Raw genomic sequence first — 19447 nt, 5'->3', positions numbered from 1 at the left:
CCACAAATGTAAAAGACAACTTACAAGGCAGTAGGAAAGGTCTCTGGGAACTGGGTGAGAGAGGAGCCTGGTCTGGTCCCACCTCCAGTACCAGGTTGGTGGCAGAGGTGGCAGCTGCAACAGCAGTGACTGCTTCTAGATCTCTCTGTCCATAAATGATGGGGGGAGGCATTGAGTGGATGATCCAAAGCATTGTGGAACCACAATCAGGATAACAAGATATAGCAGCTTCTACATTAAGGAATCAGAAGACCCAATATATGATATTTCAGAGGTCAAAGGAGCTAGTATTAAAACCAAGAATCAACTACACAGCAAAAGTGAATACAATACTTCAGGGAATAAGTGGAAATTCAATGAAATAAAGGACTTCAAACCATTATTGATGAAAAGACCAGAGTTGAATAGAAAATTTGACTTTCAAATGTAAGAATCAAGAGAAGCATGAAAAGGTAAACAGGAAAGAGAAATCATAAACAATTTATTAAAGTTGAACTGTTACATTCTTACATGGAAAGATAACATTTGAAACTCATGAGACCTTTCTTACTTTTAGGGTAGTTGGAGGGAATATCTATCTATCTACTTACCTATCTATCTATCCATTTATCTGACAGAGAGCACACAGTGAGTTGAATGTGAAGGTTGAATATGTAAAAATAAAATTAAGGAGTGAGAGAGGAATGTAGTGGGGGAAGGAGAAAGAGGGAGATAGAATGGAATAAATTATGTCATATAAAAGAGGCAAGAAAAACCTATTACAGTAAGGAGAAGAAGGGGTAAGTGAGAGGGAATGAGTGAATCTTATTTCCATCAGATTTGGCTGAAGGAGGGAATAATATACACACCCAATTAGGTATGGAAATCTATCTTACCCTACAGGAAGTAATGGGGAGGGGATAAGAGGGGGGAGATGGTAGAAAAGAGGTCAAATGGGGGAAGAGGTGGGGGGGAAGGAGGAAGGAAGAGAATGTGGAACTCAAAGTTTTAAAAATGAATGTTTAAAAAGTATTTTTGCATGCAAGTGGAAAATAAGATGTACAGGAAGGGAATATAGAGGGATATAAAGGTATATAGAAATCTATCTTGCCCTACAGGAAAATAGATGGGAAGGGAATAAGAGAGGGGGGCCTGATAAAAGGGAGGACAGATTCAGGGAAGGGGTAATCAGAATACTTGCTGTCTTAGGTGGAGGGAGGGAAGAGATAGGGAGAAAATTTTGACCTCAAAATATTGTGGAAGTGAACATCAAAAAATAAAAAATAAATTATTAAAAACAAAACAATGAATGAGGCATGGATTCAGGAAGAAATTAGCTAAAATGCAGTCTCAGATATTTATTATCTGTGTGGAACTGGCCAAATCACTTAATCTCAGTGATTTATTTTTTTTGTTTTTTTTAACTTTAACGAGGAAAAATAATAGTATCTATCACACAGGACTGTTGTAAGGATAAAAGGAGATAATATTTGTAAAGTGCTTAGCACAATGCCTAGCAGATAATAGCTGCTTATATGTGTGGATATATATGTATGTATACGCATGAGTGTATGTTTGTATATTTGTATGTGTGTATATGTGTATGTGTTTACTCCCTTCCCTTCTCCATTATATGCTGGTAATTATGTGTAAAATAGGAAATTAACTCTCTCCATCTTTCCCTCTCCCTCTTTCTCTCTCATAGATAGATAGATGATAGATAGATGATAGATAGATAGATAGATAGATAGATAGATAGATAGATAGATAGATAGATAGACAGACAGATAGATAGTATATTCCATTGAAGTCTTTTAGGAAATAACAACATAGAGAATATGTCCCAAAATAAGGGTTTAGTTGTTAGGTTCAAAATGATATTGCTTTCTCCAAAATGAAAGTTTCTCTTAAATTCCACTATAAATAAAAAGCAATAAGATTTTCAGCTTCCTTACTCCAGTTAACTTTAAATTCTTATGAGTATAATACTTCTTACAAGACTTGGATTTAACATCCAACCAGGGAAGACTTATATGAACTAATTTAACATGAAGTGAGCACAACCAAGGGAATAATTTATTATTCTACCACAACAATGCTTAAAACAATCTTTGAAGGATTTTAGAACTCTGTTTATTGAAGCTACCAATCATGACTTTAGAAGGTTGTTGATGAAGTGTGCATCTTTACTCAAGGGATGAACTAGCATGGACAGAATGAATGAGATTTTTAAGTGTTCATTAATTAATTAATCATTAAGTGATGTGTTCTTTAGTTTTGCTTGACTATACTTGTAATGAGGTAACTTCTTTTTGGCAGGTATTAAAAGAGATGAGGAAGAAGGAAGAAGAAGAAAATGAAGAACAAGAATGAGGACAGAGAAAAGAAAAGAAGAGCAACAACAAGAACAACAAAAAGAAGCACAAGAAAAAGAAGATATGCCAATTAAATATTTTATAATGCCAAATTAAAACAGAAGGATGCTTAGAGAGGGGTATAGATTAACAGAGCAGTGTAACTAAGGCATTAAATTTAAAATAAAATTTTTAAAAATCCTTTTTCATAAACTTCTTTTTTATTTTTTGTATATTAAAATGTTCGTGTCTACTGATGTTTGTGAAGGTTTTTTTTAATGACGCTCCTTTCATCCCCTGAAATATTATTCGCTGCTTAGCATAGTGCCCGGCACTCAGTACTTAAAAATGCTAGGTGACTGACTAATTGCCTTGCTTAAAGAAAATAAACTGTTAGTCTCAAAAGTGGTGATTTATGAAGCTAATTTACAATAAAATACTTGTCAAAAGGGTGTATTTTTTCCCCTTGGAATTGAAAACTTTACCGTTTTTTTCAACTCTTTCAAGCTGATTATAAAACTCTAAGGAGGTAGGTGGGTGGGTAGAAGTTATGTTATTTATAATTTACAGCAAGAAGATTGAGACATAGAGAGGTCAAGGGACTTAACCATTGTCATACAGTACCACTTATCTTAAAGGCCTCTACAATCTATAATTCTTTCCTTCCTGTGTTCTGGCAGGATTTGTGATTTTATGTGTCCACGGGTATAGTGCAAAATGCGTATTTATTAGTTTTCAATTATCCTTGTGCTCTTCCATCCAAAGAATCCATTCACTCTTTTTAAAGGCCTGAGGGTAGTTACCTAACTTTATATTGAAATGTGCCTCCCTCAGAGAGCCTCAGTGCAACTCTTAAAATATAAGGATAGCTAGTTTTAAAACAATATCTAACATTTGTACAGTGCTTTATGGTTTACAAAGCATTTTAAACATATTACTTCATTTGATCCTCACAATAACACTGAGAGGTAAGTGAAGTTATTATCATTTTACAGATGAAGGAACCGAGGCACAGAGAAGATAAGTGGCTTGCCCAGGGTCAAATGCCTGGTACATGTCAGATCTTGGATTTGAACCTGGGTCTTCTATACTCCAAGCTCTATACTCTACCTTATCTATCTGTTTCATTCTATGATTGGTGGTAGGGTAATAGAAATAACCGATATGAACATATGGAATACCCACTTTCTTTTATTTCAGATTAAAAGGATTGTTCTTTTTCTTTCCCTATTGGATAGTAGCCAAAATATTTGTCCTGGGTGTGCTAGTACATACCTGTAATCTCTGTTGAAAATAAGGGCAAACAACAACAACAATTCCAGGTACTGAGGATATGGAAGCTGATGGATCTCTTGGGCTCAGCAATTCTGAGTTGTATGGCTAAACCATACATAAGTAGGCATAAGTACATACATACATAAGTAGGCTAAGACATACATAAGTAGGTGTCTACACTAAATAATGGCACCAAATTTGTCATCCCCCAGGAGCAGGGGCCATAATCCTACCTAAGGAGTTGTAGAACAGCCCAAGATGGAAACAGATCCAGTCAAAGTTCCTCTACTGATTATCAGTGGTATCAGGCCCATAAATAGCACTAAACTTAAAGAATGATCAAAATTGGGATGCACAAAAAAAGGAGGAGGAGAAGAAAAAGAAGATTAAATGCAATAAAATGTAAATTCAGTAGGAAAAATGCTGGAGAACTGAATAAATACTACTAATTGAGGATGTTTCAAAAATAAACAGAATTTATAATTTAGAGTTTTTCAAACAGGTCATACATATGACCTATTATACAAAGATATGTAGAAAAGTTGTTCTAAGAGATGGAGTGATACATAATGGATATAATTGGATATAATAATAATTGGAGTTGGATACATAATGTGGAAACGAAACAATATTCTTTATTTTCTATTAAACTAAAAGAAATTGAGATAATTATACACATGTATATATAATATTATACATATGATATGTCATATTAAGGATATAATATGTATCATATAATATATTAAGAATATGTGTGTGTGTGTATAAAGAATATCCACCATATGGCAGAGAAATAAAACTATTATATAGAAACAGAAAGCACTCAAGCTCTGCTACTTAATCCTGCCAAATCTCAGATTCCCCTTATGAGAAATGAAGATAATATCTGTCCCATATAACACGTTATCTTATTGTGGAGAATGAATGGAATTATATATTGTGATGTCCCTGAATATTGAAGAACAGGATAACAACACAAGTTGTAGTTAATTTTTTTTAATTATTATTATCATACTTCTCATCTTCTACTTGATGTTCAGAGGAAAAACAGTCTAGGACAGATTTTATAATATTATTATTCTTTTGTGATTACTATTTAGTGGCCTGTTATGTAGATGCACAAAATAATTGATTATAGTAACAGAATAAATGTGTTGGGATATTAGCATCTTCTAAACATTCACTAAAATTGTCAGCAAAATAGCTCAAATAGCAGATGGGACAAATGGAACATAACATATTTTATTTTCACATGTTTGTGTTTTTTAATAATTTCTTATAGAAGATTTCTATACTTTGAAAACTTTTCCCTCCACATAGTTTGCAAGTTATGCATATTCTGTATGGTAACATTGAGCAAAATATAAAAATTCTTAAATTTTATGAATCAATATCATCCCTACATGATTGTGAGCAACAGCTTTTTCTGTGATGCTTTTATTTTTTTTTCTAGTTTATTTTTTTCTCAGGTAAGAAGAAAGGAATTCTCAAGAATATTTTCAGGGGGCAGCCAGGTAGGTGGTGCAGTGAGGAAGAGCACCGGCCCCAGTGTCAGGAGACCAGGGATCTGTTCAGCCTCAGATACTTAGCACCAACACAAAAAATAACTGCCCATGTAACCTTGAGAAAGTTACTTAACCCCAATTGCTTTAAAAAATTATTTTCAGGTTTGTATTTGTTGTATGAAGATTTTCACCTGTTAGTTTGGGAAGAAAAGCAGTAACATACTGTATAATTCTGGCTAAATAGTTGTGTTAGTAGAAAACACTGGTTTTTTTTTAATAATCTAATGTATTGATGTTGGATAGCTTTGATCATTTCTTTACAAAGTCTGCATGGATCAATAGGTCTGGACTTCTTAAGGATGATCTTTCTAAAATTTTTGGTAGCAATGATCTGTTCATGCATCTCTATCATACATGCTATTTCTGTGTGATTTCTCAGCTGTCTTTCCTGATTCCTTTTGATCTGGTCTATTGGGTCCCCAGAGCTTGAAAAAGTACTTCTCCCTTAGAGTTCTAGGAGTAAACCTGGGAAATTGAGAGTGGTTTATAGCACCAACAGGAGACCTCATACAGTATACTTTTCATTGATTTTCAAATGACCAGATAGAAATAATTAGCTTTTTGAAAGAGGTGTTTACTAATACTGAAGAGTAAGAATAACTGGTAAAATGGACCTGGGCCAAATTCTCCTACAAACATATACTGAGGTCAATGTAAAACAAGCTCAAGCATAGATAGTAAAAAAAAATAAAACCATAACTAACAACTTTAAGTTAAATGGTTTTTTTTTCTCTTGAATCCTAATGAAGTTTCCCCAAGGCACAGCTTCTGCTGATTTCTGAAGATAGAGGCCCTTCTGGAGATTTTAGTGTCTTTTTAGTGGTCTTTCAGTCTAGAAGATATCCCTCTTTGGTGTAGAAGATATCACCTGTCCTCCATTTGTCTAGATAACTCCCAGCTCCCAATAAAGACATTTCTGTCAAACATTGCTTTTCTTTTCTCCTCTAAAACACAACTTATTATCTCCCTAATATTTTTAGGTGAGAATCATGCCTCACGTCTCTGCCAAAAAAAAATTAAGTCATTTGAGAGAGCTCCTCCTTTCACTTATCTCAAATATTTTTAGAGGATGGCAGAGACAGGGGCATGCTTGTGGGCAGTGTGGAAGCAGCCTTTAGCTCATCTCACACTTCTCAGATGCCTTCTAGCACTTTCTCTTCTTTTATCCATCTTCCCCCCCCCCCAAAAGGAAAAAAGAAAACCTCTCATTTTATCTGCTTACTACCTCATTTGATCCACTTAATGTTATCCCATATCTTTCCTCTCTTATGTAACCAGATTACTTAACATATCTTTCTATAATAGTCACCTCCACTTACTTTCTGCTCATCATGTTCTCAACTCTTTGTAGTATGGCTTCCAATATCGTCATTCAAATGAAACCATGCTTTTCAAAGTTAGTTATGTTATCTTAATTGAAAAATATAATGGCCTTTTCTCAATCTTCATTTGTTTAAAATCTCTGAACACTTTGACACCTTCAAATACTCTCAGTTCTTTCATACTCTTTTCTAAGTTTTTATGATAATACTCACCTCGGTTCTTCTTCACCCTTTTTGACCACTCTTTCTCTTTTTGTGGTATTTTCATCCATTTCATGACCGATAGAAAGTATCTCCAAGATTCTGTCCTGAGTCCCCTTCTCTTCTCTATATTATTTAATTTGGTGATCTCATCAGCTCTCATGGATTCAATTTCCATCCCTATACAAATTACTTTGAAATCTTGTCCAATTTTCAATTATTTCCTAACCTCCAGTCTAGCATATATAGCTCCCGATTGAACATCTATAACTAGATGCAAACTTCACTTTTCCATAACTGAAATATTTTTTTCCCACAAACCTTCCAAACTTCCTAAATTTCTTATTATTATTGAGAGTACCACCAGTCTCTGAATCACACTGGCCTGAAACCAAGATGTCATTCTTTACTTCACGCTCTCTCAATTCCCATATGCAATCAATTGTTGAGTTCCATCTTTCCTACCTTTCTCGCATCCCTCATCTATGCCTTCTCTCTTCTGACACTGACACCAGGTCGGTTCATAATTTCACTCCTGGATTATTGCAAGAGTCTACTTATTGGTGTCCTTGTTTCATTTCTCCCCCTACTCCTGTCTATCCTCTACTCAACTATCAATTTATCTTCCTAAAGTACAGGTCTGTCCATGCCACTCCCTCTATTCAATAAATATTAGTGGAGCCCTATTCCTTCTATGATGAAATACAAAATCCTCTCATATTCCAAGCCCTTCACAATCCCTTCCCACTTTTCTAGACATCCTATCCCTTGCTCCCCTCAATGTGATCCAGTCACAGTATCCTCCTCATGTTTTCTTACACAGAACACTCCATTTACTCCATGCCTTGAACTTTGTCCTACCTCCTAGCCTCTCTGATTTCCTTTATCTGTCAGCTTTCTGCAAGAGTCCTTTCTTAATTCTTTATAATAATATAAATATATATTATGTATATAAATAATATAAAATTTAATAATTTAGGGCCTTTCCTTTTAAACCACCCCCAATTAATTCCATATAAATCTTGTTTCTATATAGTCATTTGCATGTTTTCTCACCTCATTGTGAGATTAGGAACTGGTTTTTTACCTTTCTTTGAATCCTCAGTGCTTATTGACAACTAACCAACCAGCTTATTCAAGTGCTTATGCTAATGCTGGTTGACTAACTAGCTTTCCTAGGAACACTATTACTTAACAGAAATGTGAAGTCCAAATCTTCCAACTGTGGTGATCTTGGGATGAGTTAATGAGAGATAGAGTAGATTTTACCATGTCACTCATTTACATGACAAACTCCAGTGGCTCCCTTTTAACTCTAGGCTCAAATATTATCTCTACTGTTTAGATTTTAAGTCCCCTTATAAACCAACACCAATCTACATTTGCAACTTGCTCATACTTTACTTCCCTTCTCACACTCTGTGGTCTAGCTTGGATAACCTTTGCTTTGTTCTGCACATATAATATTACATCTCCTATCACCATGTCTTTATACTGGCTATCTCTCATGTCCAAGTACAAAGACAAAACAAAATAATCATAGACCTCAAGCTGAAAAGTATATATAAAGAATTATTAAAATGAATTACTAAATTCCTTCATGAATCCTTTGGTGTAATAAGACTATTATACAAAACAATATTTATACTAATTTCAAATTCCACATAAGTTTTCTCTTCCTAGTACAAAATTAAGGCTCAAATGCACACAAGGCATTTTATCTTCACCATTACATTTACATTATATATTCCGTTTCACTTAAACTTATAATGAAGATTTTAAATTGTATACAATATGTATGTCTTCCACCAATATCTTAGCTATATATGTATTTATGGGGATGTATGTGTATATATGTGTGTATGTATGTATATTATACATGCATATATATATACAAATATATATGTATGCATGTATATTTGTTTCACTAAAATCAGGCTAGTACTTAGTGTACTTAACTACAGTCTCAAGTCTGACTAAAATATAGTGCATACTCTCCTTGAAAAAGTTGTGAAAAGCAAGGAAATTAAATAATTGATCATTATTATTTCATTATTTATAAACTTGGTAGTTCAATAAGGAAAAATATGGGCAATGGTGTGAGTCCATTTTATTTCTCAACCTGATTTAGAAGTTTGGGCTATGGTCAATATGTATGTGGTTTCTTTCTCACATCTTGAATGTGTTTCCCTACTCCCCCCCCCAACCCCAGGTTTTTATGTTCACTTGATAAATTTCTCAACAACCTCCAAAATGGGCAAGAGAAGATGTAAGAAAATTATTCCATATGCTCTCGTTAAACACTTCAAGGAGAGAAAATTCATCACAAAAGCTTCATAGCCAAAATCAATGAGGAAAATTGCCTGATTTTGTCCAGTGGATTTGGGACCAAGCAAAGAGGCAATGTCATAGGTGATCTCCTCTTTTTGCAGTGAGCTTCCAAATTTATACAGATAATTTATTAGGATGGCCCTGAACCCAAAAGACAATTGCATAACCTTCCCCTTCATTTGGTGTATAAAGATAACCAGATGTTGCCATTGAATCTTTTCCCTGGAACTCTACTGATGAAACAATAGCGACAAATTGACAAGAACCAAAGAGCTTAAGTATTTCTGGAAAGAAGAAAATAAGACTCATAAAAGAGTATGCATTGGTAGAAAATTTTTCAGCTTCAAAAATAAAAGCAGAAAGGAAAAAAAAAAAACCTTCCCCTTTTCACCCCAATGAATTGATTCTTGGTCATTTGGATTTTCCTGAGGGCACCATCCATCTATTTAGAGATATTTATCAATGTTGAAAAGTGATAAAAAGAAGAAAGCAAAAATTTTGTAGCAAGGCATCTGTTTATGATGCTTTGGATCAATAACAAGAGTTTGTTTTTCACCTCGGTGATCTCTTAACTGGACATTTCTCTGCAAAGATGACACAGTGGACAAGGTGTAAATCAAATTTTTGGCTGAGAAGTCAGACACAATAGACTTTTTGTCTATAGAGACAATGCTCCAGCCACTTAATATATTATAGATTTCATCTGGAAAATTTCGACAAGTACTTATGTTAGATTAAACAGCATAATCTCATCATGCTGAGCACCATTCCCTTTGATGCTGAAATCTTCATTAACAATCAAAACAATGAAAGGTAATTAAAGGTACAAACATTATAATAAAATGAAATTTCATGCATAGATCACTTGGTCAATGATTTATTAAGTAGCTACTTTGTGCCAGGCACTGTAATTGGCAGTGTGCATACAAAATGAAAGTATTTTTTTTCCCAAGGAGCAGTTAGGGCATGGGAAAACATAATATGTTCAGATAAATAGTTATAACAGCCTGAAAGCCAGGTTAATTACATTTAGCCATTCCTGAATTTGCTTAAGTATCTTTTAAGCCACTAAGGAGTGTCTAGTCTCTGTCATTTGCTCCAGGCCTCTCAGATTTGTGTTTCTCCAATTTTAAGGATTCAAGCATCTTTTTTACATTTAATTAATTATTAATTAGATTATATTTCAAAAAGGTAATATTTTCTTTAAAGATATGACAAGAATAAATATAGAAACACCTTTACTTAACATACGGAGGGTATGATACCCACGTATACCCCCTCAGTTTCTCGAGAAGGGAGGGAGACTAGGTTCACATCTTATCTCAGTTCCTATATCATAGTTCTCTCAAGTTCTAAGCCCAAAGTCACAACCCCCAAACCCTTGGTCTGAAGTATGGAGCACCCTGACTTCTCAGACTTTGCTCAGCTGGCAGTAAGATTTAACATGTGATCAAGCCTCCCTGCTTACCTTGGTTTAAGTTCACATTCAGCGACTTCTTCACTTGTCCCTAGAACTAGAAAGGACAAAGTAAAGCAAGACTCCAAGCTCATTTTTCACAATCATGATACCTAAAATTGGGAAGGGGAAAGTAGTTTTCCTCTAATCCAACTCAGTTTATGGTACCAAACTGTGGGTGAAAATAGCTCTATTCTTTGTATGCTTTTTAAAAGAGAGGGAGTATCCTAGTCTAGTAGTTTTTAAAGAAATTGCCTATTCCAGCCACACAGCCAATTAAAAAAGGCTTCTCACACATATTTGATAGGGAAATATATAATGTCTTCTCCCAGAATGAGGTCCCTAAAGTATTCCTTAGATGGCCCCATCTTAGGTGAACTATTATAAAATAGCAAATATATACTTTCAAATACATATATACCCCTTCCATGGAGGGTGGAAGAGACTAGAGGATAGGGATGGAAGATATTAGATACAGAGAAAATTAATTCCCAATTACAATAGTTAGTATTTATTTTAATTATCAAGTTTGTAGTCTTGTTGAGGAGGGCAACAAAACTAATTTAATTTATATAATAGTCATTTTATTTAGATGTTTGGATATAGCCTAAGTATGTGTTGTGTAATTTTGATTACTGTGAAACATGGGGTAGAGTCAACGTATAATATTTGATAGAGGGTTAGCCTTAGAATCAAGAAGACCTAGTTTTAATTTGTGCCTCCTGAAATATATTAATTTTGCATGCATGGCCAAGTCACTTAAAAACACAGTACTCTAAGGAAACTAAGAGCATAAATTCCAAAATAATTGTTGATTAATGTCTGTGGAGGGAGGTTCTACAGTAGAAATTCCCTTTCAATGTTGAATTCATTAGACAATCTCCATTCCCTTCCTCATCAGATGGTATTCCTATCTATCTATCTATCTATCTATCTATCTATCTATCTATCTATCTATCTATCTATCTATCTATCATGTGTGTTTGTGTATAGTATACATATGTATATACATGGTATACATAGTTACATTATGTTTACCATTTCTATCAGGTAATCCAGGTTATGGCTCTTAGTAATTACTTTGTTTCTAAAGAGAATTAACATTTTCCCTAGATATGAAAATGATACAACCTTATGGAAGAAATATTTGATATACTTAGATGTGAAACTTTTTTTCAATTTTAACATTTTGTACTATCCTTTCATTTGTTAAAGTTTTAGTTTTTAAAATTTTGTATTTTTTTAACAGCAGTGATTTCCTAAGATAGTCTAGCATTACCTATCATTTTTAACAGTCAAGAAAAAGAAAACAAATTTAAAGGCAATCAAGTAACAAAACTTCAATGTTTCAGTGAACACAGTATTCTTTTCCCATTGTCCTTTACCTCTTATTAATGAGAAATGAAAAAAATGTGTTTTATCAACTCTTCCCTGGCTTCAATAATATTCACTAAAATTAGTCTTACCATTGTTTTGATTTTCTTACTATAATTATCACATTTATCATACCATGTATTCTGCTAAATTTATTTTCTATAGATATATACAATTCTAATATTTTTCTGAACTGATAAGCATCCCCTCAATTTTCAATCCTTTGCCTCCAGAAAAGACCTGCTATAAATATGGTTGTATGTGTACATCCTTTTTCATTTTTTAAAATCTCTTTTGGGATACAGATGCAATATTGCTAGTTATTGGGTATGCATGGTTTTATAGTCCTTTGGGAATAGTTCCAAATTGCTATAAAGAATGGTTGAATCAGTTCACAGCTCCACCAACAATGCATTAATGTCTCATTTTTTTTCCCACATCCCTTCCACAATTTATCATTTTCCTTTTCTGTCTAGTCCAGTAATATTTAAATTATTTTTCCTCAAACTATTTAACAAATCAGATATTTTTTCTAATGGGATATGTTCAATTTTTCTTCCACTTTTTTGTTCTTTTTGTTTTCTTTTAATATTCTTTGATGTCTCATGGATTTATTTCCCTCCACTTTCCCAATTACAAATTTTAAGGGATTATTTTACTCAGTGAATTTTGATACTGTCTTTTCAATTTGACTGATTCTACACTTTAATGACTTCTTTTTTCAGTGAATTTGTGTACCTTTTTTGTCATTGAGCAATTCTTTTTTAAAGGAGTTGTTTCTTCAGCATTTTTGTGTATTTTTAACATGTTTATTATATTTTAATAAGTTTCTTGCATCTCTTTCATTCCTTTTCCTAAATTTTTTCTCTCCTTCTCTAATTTTAAAATATTTTTAATCTGTTCCAGGAATTCTTCTGGGGCCTCTTACCAGTTACAATTTTTTTTGGAGCTTTGTGTGTAGCTTCTTTCATATCATTGTCTTCTTCTGAATTTGTGTCTTGATTTTCCCTATCACCATTGTAACTTTATATGGTCAGTTTCTTTTTGCTGTTTATTCATTTTCCCAGCATATTTCTTGACTTTTAAGCTTTTGTTAAAGTTAGTTTTTTTTTTTCCTTCTGGAGTAGGGTGGGCACTGTTCCAAATGTCTAGTGCTTCTGAGCAGCTGTCTACAGAGTTATTTCTGGGAGTACTATATATTTTTGGTTCTTCCAATGTTGTATGACCTATGGAGAGGTGTGATCACTGCTCTCCTGGCCTGTATTCTGATCTGTGAGTCACCAGAAGGATTCATCTCAGCCGTGGAACTGTGATCAGTGGCCTTGCATACCTGTGGTTGCAAGTATTATTCTGCTACTATTCCTCTTCTCCCTAGGACAGGAATGCAGAACTGTGTATGGCAATGTGATAGAGTCCTGTACCCAATACCAAACAAGGGTACCCTACAATCTCTTTCTGACAAGTTGTCTGTCCACTTCAACTTCTATGGGCTGAGAGCTCCTCAAGCTTCTGCTGTACTCAGCTCTAAATCCAGCTAACTTCCTAGAGCATGACCCCACCGTGTTGGTTCAAACCATTTCTGAAAACGTCATTAGGTATTATGGGCTATAAAATTGTTTCACCAAACTCCTTCTGGTTCTGCCACTCCAGAATTCAATCTGAGGCCTTATTTTTTTCTTTCTTTTTTTGTCTTTATTGATTTTTTTTTTACTTTTAGTTTACAAGATTCAATTGCACAATTCCTTGAGTTGCAAATTTTCTCTCCCTTCCTCTCCTCCCTCCACCCATGAGGGCATACAATCAAGTACAGGATCTGCAAGTACTTTCACATTAGACATTAGTCAGGTTATAAAGATGGATTATATCAGATGAAATTAAAAGTGGTGAAGAGGAAACAAAACCAAACAAGAAAAAGAAAAAGCAGGTGGTTTGTTTCAATCTGGATTCAAATTCCTTTCTTTCTCTGGATGTAGAAATCTCTCTCCATCATGAGTCTTTTGGGATTAACTTGCAGCACTGCATTGCTAAGAAGAGTCCAGTCTATCAAAGTTGATTGTCACACAAATGTCGTGTCCATAATTGTGTACAAATTTCTCCTGGCTTTACACTTCTCACTCAGCATCAGTTCATATAAGCCTCTCCAGGTAAATATGAAGTCCATCTGCTCCTTGTTTCTTGTAGCACAATAGTATTCCATTACATGCATATACCACAACTTCTTCATCCATTCCCCAATTGATGGGCACCCCCTTTATTTTCAATTCTTTGCCACTACGAAAAGAGCTGCTATAAATATTTTTGTACATATGGATCTTCCTCCCACTTCTATGATCTCTTTGGGATATTACCCTAGGAGTGGTATTGCTGGTTCAAAGGGTATGAAATTATTTATAGCCCTTTGGGCACAATTCCAGATTGCTCTACATAAAGATTGGATCAGTTCACAACTCCACAAGCAATGCATTAGTGTTCCAATTTACCCACATCTTCTCCAGCATTTGTCATTTTTCTGTTTTGTCATCTTAACCAATCTTACTGGTGAGATGTGGTACCTCAGAGTGGTTTTGATTTGCATTTCTCTAATCAACAGTGATTTAGAACATGTCTTCATATACTTATGGATATCTTTAATTTCTTCCTCTGAAAACTGCCTGTTCATATCCTTTGACCATTTATTGATTGGGGAATGACTTTTACAAAAGGGATAATTTTGATTACATTAAATTGAAAAGCTTCTGTACAAACAAAGCCAAAGAAAACAAGATTAAGAGGGAGGTGGGAAATTGGAAAATAATTTTTACAGCCTATGTCTCTTATAAAGGATTCATTTCTAAAACATACATAGAATTGAGTCAAATCTATAGGAATTCGAGTCATTCCCCAATCGATAAATGGTTAAAGGATATGAACAGGCATTTTTCTGAGGTCTTATTTTAAAACTGCTTGGAGTGGTGGGGGGAGACCCTTAGGTGAGTTCCTGCCTTTCTCTGCCATCTTGGACAATATATCTATATTGGTTTCAGAATGTAGTGGTCTCTACCCAACCTTGTGTCTCCCTGCTTCTTTTTGATACTTAGGTGTCATATAATACCTAAGTGCTCAACCACTGTTTAACATCTGAGTGTAAAACTCAGTGATTGAGCTGCCACCCAGAAAAGGAACCCATTTTCCTTTCAAAGGTATTATCCTGAACTAGCTTAATGAAGTTTATTCCTTGATCAAATCAATGATTCTGAAAGTTCCCCTTTCAGTGGAGCATGATGAGGAAATCTCACTACTTTTAGAAGAGTATGTTCTTCATTACTGAGCTTTTCTAACACATTAAGATAATTAATCCATGATTTATGTTTATGATGTATGATTTGTGGTCCCAGTAATCTCCATGATTATCCATTCTAGAACTTAGACTATGGTTAACACCAACCTGAAGTGTTTCTAAACAAAGTTTTCCAAAATGCTGAGGGAAAACAAAGTTATACAACTTGAGGGACAGTTGAAGGAAAGGGAGTAGCCATAAATAGAAGAAAAACAGGGGAAAGTAATATATATATATATATTTATATTTAATATTTGAAGCATTGCCATATATAAGAGGAACCGAAATTGTTCTAGATGCCCTAAGAACACATTACTAGAACCAGTTCTCTAAAGGTACACTGGACTGCAATTCAACTCAATGAACTTTGGGCAAATTTACTGTTCTCCCCATAATATCATACTATTTTCAAAATCCAAATAAATAAAAAGTAAGCAAATAGTCCCAATTTTGCTAGCATTTAATATTTAATGTAAACTAATTTTCCCATTTAGAGACCCTTCTTTGGATCAAATTCTCTTGTTGTTGCTTTGATGTTGTATAAATGTCTATTCTATTTTTTATGTAGAAGTCTAAATGTAGAATCAGAATTTCAGAATGACAATTATTCAGAGTTGGAAAGGACCTTGGTGACCTTACCTTCAAAGACAATACACCCTGAAATATGACAAAAAGTGGCAATTCACTCTGTGTAGAAGTCTTCTAATGAAAGAAAATTTCCAGTTAGGTCATTACTAGGTTTAAAAGCTTAAATTATTATGAATTTTTCTTTAATAAATTATTAAATATATCTCCTTGTAAATTCTTCTCATTACTCATTTTTCTGCATGATAAGGCCAAGCAGAATATGTTGAATTAAAGGTGGCACTCAGAATAATAATCTAGTGATCAAATAACATCTCTTAAGTGCCTAACATGTAACAGAAACTTTGGTAAGCACTGGGTAAACAAAAAGACTCAAAAGATAATTTTTGCCCTCAAGGAGATTACAATCTAATGGGGAAACAAAATGCAAACAAATATATACAAAGCAATCTATAACATGGTAATAAGAAAATAATTAAAAGAGGGAAGGTGATGGAATTAAGAGCAGTTAGAGAAGGCACCTTTGAGGAGGTGAGACTTAGTATTTAGAAAAAAGCAAAGATATCAGTAGTCAGAGGAGAAAGGAGTGTGCCAGACATGGAGGATAGTCAGAGGAAATGCCTGGAATTAAGCATCTTGCTCAGGAAATAGTCAGGAGTTCTGGGTCATTGGATCAAAGAGTATTTGTTGGGTTGTAAGATATCATAAGACTAGAAAGGTAGGAGTTGTCTGGGTAATAAAGGACTTTGAATGCCCAACATAGAATTTTGGATTTGATACTAAAGGCAATAGGAAACCAATTGAGTTTGTTGAGTGGAACTGGGGAAAATAGAGTGTATGTGACATGGAGAAGAGATTGGAGAGGGGGAAGGCTTAATGCAGGCAGATCCACCAGAAGACCATGGGCAATAGTCCAGAGGTGAGGTGATGAGGGCCTGCATTAGAGTGCTAGGATTGTAAGAGAAGGGGGGATATTAGATATATGTTGCAAGGATAACATCAATAGTCTTTTAAAAGAGCTTAGATATTTTGGGGTGAGAAATAGTGAAGAATCCAGGACTACTCTGAGATTGTGAGTCTGAGAGATTGAGAGGATAGTGTTGCCCTCTATAGCAATACCAAAGATAACTGGGGTTTAAGTTTAGGGAAGATAATAAGTCTGCTTTAGATGTGCTGAGTTTCAGATGTCTACTGGACATCCAATTCAAGATGTCAAAAAGGCATTGGCCAAGATAGTACAGTAGAATCACCACTGGCCCCATTCTGAATAATTCGCTTCTACTATTATAGCCATAGACCATGCTAGTGGCTAGGACAAGGGTGGAGAATGTGCAGCCTCAAAGTCACATGTGACCCTCTAAGTTCTCAAGTGCAGTCTTTTTATTGAATCCAAACTTTACTGAACAAATCCTTAAATTAAGGGAGGGATTTATTCTGTGAAGTTTGGATTAAGTTAAAGGACTGCACTTGAGAATCTACAAGGTGAGTCCCATGTGGTCTCTAGGATGCAGGTTTCCAACCCTTGCACTAGGACCTGGGTAAGTCAAATCACTTTAGGAATAATTCAGTTGCTTTTAGGGATCATAAGTAATATTGAATTTCCCTTTTATTCATTGGGTGTATGTTTATAAGAATTGATGTATTTCCTTGCCCTCAAACAAATACTTAAATATATACTTAAGTGATTGTACACACAATTTGTCAATTCAAAGTATTCTAGGTCTATTCTACCTTTATGACTTAATGTATTTACTTTTAAGATATATATATATGTGTGTGTGTGTGTATTTTTTCAGAATGAATTCAGTTTTTTCTCTTTAATATTGATTCCAATACATTTTATAAAGAGAGGGGTAAACCCTCTATGATACTCTCCAGGAATACCTACCAGGGATACTTGGTTTAGCTATTTCTGTCCCTTGCTGATGGATGCATTTTTAACCCATTTGGTAAATATATTGAATACTTTGACACATTGCTATATAATTATTTAATCTATATTCATACAATCTGGTAAACTACTGAAGGAATAAATAAATATGGCTTCAGGGAACATGTGTTCTCAGTAGCATTTTGAGATAATAAAATATCTTAAACTATTTTTCAAACATTTGGGGTTTGGCAAAACATAAAATGTTTTTGCCAAGTACACTTCCTCCTAATTTCCAAACCCATATGTATTTCAAGGGAAATTTAATTCATGTGTTTTTGTTATATTTACACTTACCTTGTATAAATGGCGTCTTATGAGAGCTATTTCAGTTTCGAAGAGTGTTATAGGCTCTTTATGTTTAATCCTTTAAAGGCCCCTTTCCTTAGAGCAATACAAATTATTAGTCAGGTTATTAGAAAAGTAATAACAAAACATAAAATTACAAAACAAAATAATAAGTTGAAAACAAAAGTGTTTGAATTTTATTTAAAGTGTTCAAATTACTATATATATACATACATACATTTATATATACATACATACATATATATACATAATTAAATCTATTACACAAATTGGGAAAGAATTTTTAAAACCAATGTCTGATGAAGACCTCACTTCTAAAATACACGGAGAATTGAATCAAATCTATGAGAATATAAGTCATTCCTCAATTGATAAATGGTCAAAGGATATGAAGAGGCAGTTATCAAAGGAAAAAATTAAAGCTATGTATAAGCATATGAAGACATGCTTTAAGTCACTATTGATTAAAGAAATGCAAATCAAAACAACTCTGAGGTACCACATCTCACCAGTCAGATTGTCGAAGATGACAAAACAGGAAAATAAAAAATGTTGGAGAGGATGTGGAAAAATTGGAATACTAATACTTTGCTGGTGGAGTTGTGTATTGATTCAACCATTCTGGAGAGCAATCTAGAACTATGCCCAAAGGGCTATAAGTAATTTCATATCTTGTGACCCAGCAATACCACTTCTAGGGCTGTATCCCAAAGAGATCATAGAAGTGAGAGAAACACTCATACGTACAAAAATATTTATAGCAGCTCTTTTTCTGGTGACAAAGAATTGGAAATTAAGGGGATGCCCATCAATTAGGAAATGGCTAAACAAGTTATGGTATATTAAGGTAATGGAATATTATTGTGCCATAAGAAATGAGGAGCAGATGGACTTCATATTTACCTGGAGAGGCTAATACAAACTGATGCTCAGTGAGAAGAGCAGAATCAAGAGAAATTTGTAGACAATTACAAAAACAACTCACGTGTGATGACCAACTTTGATAGACTGGACTCTTCTCAGCAATCCAGGGCTATAAGTCAACTCCAAAAGACTCATGATGGAGGGAGATGTCTTCATTCAGAGCAAGAACTAGAAAGAACAGAGTTTGAATGCAGATAGAAGCAAATTACCTGTTCTTTTCCTTGTTTGGTTTGGTTTCCTCTTTCCAATTGTTCTTTCCATCTGATACATTCATTCTTTATCCTGACCAATGTGAAAGCATCTCCAGATCCTATACCTGATTGTGTGCCACCATGGGGTTGGGAGGGGAGGGAGGGAAAGAAAATTTGAAACTCAAAGAACTGTGCAACTGAATCCTGTAAACTAAAAGTAAATGAACAAATTAATAAAGACCAAAAAATTAAAAAATAAATAAAATAAAATGTTTATAAATAAACAAGTAGATAGATAGATAGATAGATAGATAGATAGATAGATAGATAGATAG

Source organism: Petaurus breviceps, unplaced genomic scaffold, assembly GCF_028583685.1.
Source record: "Petaurus breviceps papuanus isolate PSGF00001 unplaced genomic scaffold, PetGlider_PUasm1.0 225, whole genome shotgun sequence".
Lineage (NCBI taxonomy): Eukaryota > Metazoa > Chordata > Mammalia > Diprotodontia > Petauridae > Petaurus > Petaurus breviceps.
The sequence above is the reverse complement of the archived record's forward strand: the minus strand, read 5'-3'. Positions refer to the sequence as shown.